We start from the raw sequence: 6,751 nt of genomic DNA on the forward strand, positions 1-6,751 counted from the left end.
TACTATATATTACACTCAATAGTGGGAGGGGGGAGGGACAATTAAGTACTGAAAATATAAAGTAACAAGAAAAGAAAAAAATAATACATATTTATAAAAAAATTGAGTCTAATTGCGACTAAAATAGAATTTGCGATTAATTGCTGTCAAGTGTAAAATTTTCGGCAGCGAAAAACTGCAGGGACAAAATGTCGATGGAAAATAAGTATAAAATGAATGAGTCTTACCAATTTATCACATGGGTGATTTTCATGGTGGTGATTAGCCCCTGTAACCCTCAGAAGCCAGTATTAATTTCAGAGTCCTGCATGTAAGAAAAACTTTTTATTACAAAATAATAAAATTATCCACAACATAGTATGATAAAATATTAATAGCGTTGTCACTTGCATAGCTCAATTGTGAAGGATTTCAACATGCAGATTATAGAGCAATTGAAAATAAATTTTAATAAGACATTCAATAATAATACTAATCCAGCGCAATCAGATACAATATGAACAAATCAAGTCTTTCACTTTTTAAAACTGTTCTGGTAATAGTTGAACTATTGTCTTGCTGCATTACATCGTGCAGCCCGCCCTCTGAAGACTGTAAATGAGCTGCAGATAGGCACACATTGCCTCTTCCTCTGGATGTTTTAAAATTCAGAATCAGTTTGATTGCTTTATTAAAATTGTCTTGGCAATCAAGATAGAAAAGCTGATGGTGATAATTTACTTCCGAGTTATTCTGAAATATCATAATCTTGTGCATATAATATTTTCATTTTTTTTAAATATGTAAAAGTAAAAAAACACCTCCTGTCCCCGTCCAAAAACAACCTCCTACCTCTGGTTAGGGCGAACTCCTTTGCTTGAAGTCAATTGCTTTTTGCCCTGCTTGCATTCATAGACACAAAAGTCATAAATTAGCCAACTTTCCTCAGGATGATATGATGGAAGCTGAAAAACACGGAATAATATAAAAGATCATAACATAAATACCTAAATATTAAGTTTAAAAATTGCAATATTTTCTCCAACTGAGACAAAGGTGTTACAGTTCAGTACGTTAGAAGAATAAGAAAGTAAGTCGAGAGTTTTCTCGAAGAACTTAAATTTGTGACGTGGTACTCAAATCAGGGACTAGGTCAAAAGCTGAATGGAATGGCACAAATGGAAAGCCAAAGGCATGTTGTTTTCAATATTTAAAGTCAATAAAAATTCAAATTCTGTGCATTCTAATATTAGGCAAATAACTACAGACCACACTAAATTGAATTGTATTAAGTAAAAGGATCTTGTCACATTCAATCAAGCTGTCATTTGAGAAAAATTACTTCATTATAAATTGAAGTTCAGATCGCATGTTTGAAGCCGTATTAGGAAAATTCATGTATCTGTGTATAAGCCAAGTTTCATCAAAATCACAGTGGCAACGAGTGTCTAATATTTGCCACCAGATACACTCGTAAAATTTGAGTGTAGGCCTATTTAGCAAAATCATATATTAGGAATGATTTATATTACATCATAAAGTAGCGCATGCCCGTCATCATCCTGCATCTTTTATATATAATATATATATATATATATATATAATATAATATATATATAATAAAAATATTAAAAAAGAATTGAGCTTTCATAAGCCGCAATATCCACCAAACATGCTCAAAGCACTTTACAAAGGATCCATGACTAGCAGCAACACGTAACAAGTAGAACGTTAGGCGATGTTTTTCTTCTGACAGACAACGCTCTTAGCGGATAGGAAATCATACACATGAGTACAGTGAGAGAATGTGAGTCCTTGGCGAGGCTCGACCCCAGGACCTTCCAATCCGGAAGTGAGTGCCACACAGCCGCATATATCTTGGCTGTTCTTGAGAATTTGCCAAACACCTACAAACTAATTAGTAAAAAGAGGGGAGATGGGCAGAAATAGACAGACAGATACACACTCAGAGAGAGAGAGAGAGAGAGAGAGAGAGAGAGAGAGAGAGAGAGAAAGAGAGAGAGAGAGAGAGAGAGAGAGAGAATAATATCAGTTGCCTGTGGTGTCAGTCCGTTTAGGAGTGAGGTGGCGGAAGAAGTAGTCTAGCACTAGTACTTCGGTAGTAGTAGTAAGTAGTAAATAGGGGAGGTCTTCTGCACGTTCCTTGAGCTAAGGAAAGTATTCCTTCAACTAACCTTAAAATAAAAAATAAAACCTTGTACATTTCCAACACTTGGACCTGCACTATGACCTATAACTAAAACTAACAGACAAAAAAAAAAACCCCGCTAAGACTCCTCTCCAGTACCTTTTAATATTTCAAATTGAATTATAATGGCTGCGGAAAACTAAAACAATGGTCATATAAGGAAATTTACAAATCAATCAAGTTGTTCTACAGGTTTTAAAATGAAAATATGAAATAACAAGATATCACTCTAATATAGTGACACCTAACTAACACTAGACATCACACCAGCAGCAATGCTGAGCGGAGTAATTTTACTTTTTTCACTAGCAACCAAGTTGCTACATTGGATTTTCTTTCTTTCCTTTTTTTTTAGTGTTCTGCTAATGTGCAATCTACATTTAAAATAAAAAGTGGCATCTTTCATTTCTTCTAATTCTTAACAGACACGATTATGTCCACTTCACATCTCAACAACAGGGACAATTTTTTCACTTCTTGAGGCAGTTTTTTCTTACTTCTTTTAAATTTCATTTTTTAAAGTTTCTTTATTGATTTGTTTATAAGTTCTATTGTTCTTCTTATTATAATTTCATTGTCAATATCATTTTCATCAGCATACTTTTACGGTACTTTTACCATGTTATTCTTACGCTCTTACAGTTACAGTACAGCAGAGCGATACCTAACGCAGGCCTTTAAAATGCTACTAAATTTGAAAAATGAAAATAAAACGTTTGACAAAAGATCCACAGTTCAAAAGCTAAAACAATTATAAAGTGAAACCACCTCGAGGAACATCGGGGGTAAGGTCTCCCACCCATACTGGGCACTGTGGGACTGGAAGTCTAGAGAGCTGCGCCGGTGGAACCCGTAATTTAGTTTCTTAAACGGTTCCGATCATTCAGGAGAGGAGTAGTACCTATCTAGTTGTAGTTATTAGTAGAAGAAGAAGAAGAAGAAGAAGGAGCATGTTCAGGTTCAAGTTCAACCCTCTTAGTAGGCACTTGCAAGAATTTTTTAAAATAGTGGCTATGGGTATTAATTTAGCGTAGAAAAATAAAGGGGAGTGAAACATTAACTAGAGTGAAAAATTATCGCTCTGTCTCAACTGGTTAAAAAGTTATGACCGTTTATGTGGTGGAAAATCTCTATATATAGCTTAATAGGAAAAAATGTGACCAAAGCACAGCATCCCAATGGATAATCACGTATAATTCAGAAACAGCTTCAGATACAACTTTGAAATTTTTACATGTGGTAAATCAACATCTCTGTAATACATTGCAAACAGAAAATGAATTATTTATTGAGAAAGAAACGTATAGTTTAGAGCTGAGACAGCTGCAATCAAGGAAAAATAGATCACGACATACAAATGAATGACCTATTGGAATTTTGGAAAAGTCAATAATAAAACATTTATTCACATGAAGATAGACCAAATACACCACTGAATCGGCGTCATTTAGTTGTTCACTTTGAACTTTTCAAAATGAAAATAGACCTCATAAAAGCAAAGATATAAACTGACAAATGTTTGAGGTGGTGTACTCTTCTTAGTTTGAGTTAGAGTGAGAATGACGAGAAATGAGTTGCCACTTAATTAAGGAAAAAAATTGTCGTATCTAGTTTACTTACCTTCTTTGTTGACTTTTTAATAAAAAGTACATTATTCTCATTTTCGAATGTTTTCAAATTGGAGAAAAGATGAGAATGTCTCGTTTACCGAGAGGGCCATTTTTTTTTTGCTTCACACTTCTCAAAGAAAGACCGCGAAAAGTGGAGGCTGGTCGGCTGGTCCTTGAAAGCTCACAAATGCAACTTTAAACGCATAAGAGTGCTGGGAGTAGGTAGCTACAGATAGGTAAAGGAGCGGTGGTTTGCAACTTTAAACACATAAGAGTTCTGGGAGTACAAATAGTGAAAAGCGGTAGTTTTCGCTATTTGTAGTGGTAGTACAAATAACCACTTCGAAGATAATATTATATCACTCCATTAGTTTTCTTTACAATAAGTTATAGATAGTTATTATCACATAATTCAACATATCTTTCAATATCTTTAATAATAATTCAATACATCATCTCCAGTTGTTATCGAGGCTTGAATTGTGGTCTCGTCGGAATACTTAAAAAATAATTACATTACTTATGCAGTCATTTGTACATATAACGAAAAGAGTTGGAACAAGAACAGTTCCTTGGGGTGCTCCTGTGTTGGTGATAAGGGTAGAAGATTCTACTTTGTTGTTCTGATCAAGCGGTAGAACAGTGGGAATTTTACTTAGACATATACCATTGATAATAAAACCTGTGTAGTTTGCTATTTTACCAATCACTGCCATTGTTTACATTATGACGACTGTCCGTGGGGCATGGTTATCTAGGTGTCTATTAAAGATGGAACAGGCGCTCCACACACTCATGAACACACACACACACACACACATATACATTCACATACTCAAGACACATATACACACATTCACAAATGCATCCGCAAACACACACACACACACCCAAACACACACACACACACACAAACATCCACCGTGCATTTAATTCATCGATTTAATAAATCAATCTATATGTTATCATATGAGCAACTGTGAAAATTGATGCTTAGTATCAAATACACATCGAATTGTCATTTTAGAATTTTAAATTAGGTCGTCTGATTGTAGACATCCTTAAAACTTCTTTGTCAGATGATGGTTTATTCTAGAAAGTTGACCGATTTCATTACGATCACATGTATGTGATCAATAGGATAAAAACAACACATCATGGTGTGTCAGTTCCGATGACGTCACACATCAACATAAAACAATAAAGTAAACTAGAACACGTGCATAAATCGTGCCTTTCACAGGGAGTGGAAACGGTTATGGAAATGATGTCTGCAAACCGTATTTACTAAACATAGGTCTAGATTGAGGTAAAATACTGTTTTAAAAAATCAATATACACACACAAGTTCAGAATAAAGGCCATAATGATAGTCTATCTCCATTTATAAAAGTAATATATAAAGTGTCGTTATTAATTCTTAATTATATATCTATACATTTTGATGTATGCCACGTCTGTAGACGATTGCATTATTATTATTATTATTATTATTATTATTATTATTATTAATTATTATTATTATATTATTATTATTATTATTATATTATTATTATTATTATATTATTATTATTATTATTATTATTATATTATTATTATTATTATTATTATTATTATTATATATTATTATTATTATTATTATTATTATTATTATTATATATTATTATTATTATTATTATTATATTATATTATTATTATTATTATATTATTATTATTATTATTATTATTATTATTATTATTATTATTATTATTATTAATTATTATTATTTTATTATTACGCGCAGCAATTTTTTCATTGTAATGTTTTATAAAAAATACCTCTGTGACCGCCATGTTTTCCTCAACATCTGTATAGCAATAGTCTAGTCATGAATTTATTAGAGGAAAATCTCGTGGTGTTTCACTCGAACAACATCATAATCATAGAAATCTTAATGTACGCATGACACAGGATTCCTGATTGTGACACCGCGGGGCTGAACCAGGACCATTTAATTTGTCAATATTAGAGGGAAGGAAACCGATAGATCCGGTGTGAACAGTAGTGGGGGATGAACTCGAGAATACGGAATGTAAAGGTGGAACTTGTGTTTTTTTTGTTTTATTTTTTTTTACATATAGAGCAATATCCACTTACGTGCTCAAATCGCTTTACAATGGGTCCCTAGCCAACACCAACACTTAATATGTAGAACGAGAAATGACGCCCGTCAGGAGATTTTACACTTTTTTTTCGGACTGAGACAGTGCAGTTAACGTACTCATTTTACACCTGAGTATGGTGAAAGAATGTAAGTAAAGAGCCTTTTCCAATGACTCGTCTTTGCGTTGACGAGGCTGGCACAAAAGAGGAATGTACCCAGTCTTTTTGATGGACCCCAGTGGAGAGTGAACCCAGGAATATGGGAGATGGACACCCATGTGGAGTGAACCTGGGCCAGGTGGCGAACCACTGAGGAGTGAACACAGTACCACGGGATATGAACCGGGAGTAAACTCGAGACTACCTATATGAAGTAAACACCAGTGACACCACTAGTGAGTAAACACAGAACCAATGTATATGGACACCAGTGGGGAGTGAACCCAGGACATTGGGAGATGAGCCCCAGTGGGAAGAGAATCTGAGGATCTGACAAAACTGAGGAGTGAACCAAAGACCACCGGATATGGACACCGGTGGGGAGTGAACCCAGAGTTATGAGAGTGGACACCATTGGGCAGTGAACCAAGAGATATGAGAGTGGACACCATCGGGGAGTGAACCCAGAGTTATAATAGTGGACATCATTGGGGAGTGAACCCAGAGTTATGAGAGTGGACAGCATTGGGGAGTGAACCCAAAGTTATGAGAGTGGACACCATTGGGGAGTGAACCCAGAGTTATGAGGTGGACACAATTGGGGATTGAAACCAGAGTTATGAGAGTGGACACCGATGGGGAGTGAACCCA

At 34.7% G+C, this 6,751-nt stretch overlaps 1 long non-coding RNA gene across 1 annotated transcript; it reads right to left on the reverse strand.

Annotated features, from left to right (window-relative positions):
- Window positions 1-114: 114 nt before the first annotated feature.
- LOC144962317 (uncharacterized) lies at window positions 115-4,042 on the reverse strand. Its single transcript, XR_013643434.1, has 3 exons — window positions 3,809-4,042; window positions 832-944; window positions 115-304 (listed from the first exon to the last, which is right to left on the reverse strand). It is a non-coding gene; the product is annotated as an uncharacterized LOC144962317 (long non-coding RNA).
- Between the last annotated feature and the right edge of the window lie 2,709 nt (window positions 4,043-6,751).

The sequence above is a fragment of the Berghia stephanieae genome, unplaced genomic scaffold, assembly GCF_034508935.2.
Source record: "Berghia stephanieae isolate SIO BIC M18660-M18661 unplaced genomic scaffold, UCSD_Bste_1.3 scaffold85, whole genome shotgun sequence".
NCBI classification, from domain to species: domain Eukaryota; kingdom Metazoa; phylum Mollusca; class Gastropoda; order Nudibranchia; family Aeolidiidae; genus Berghia; species Berghia stephanieae.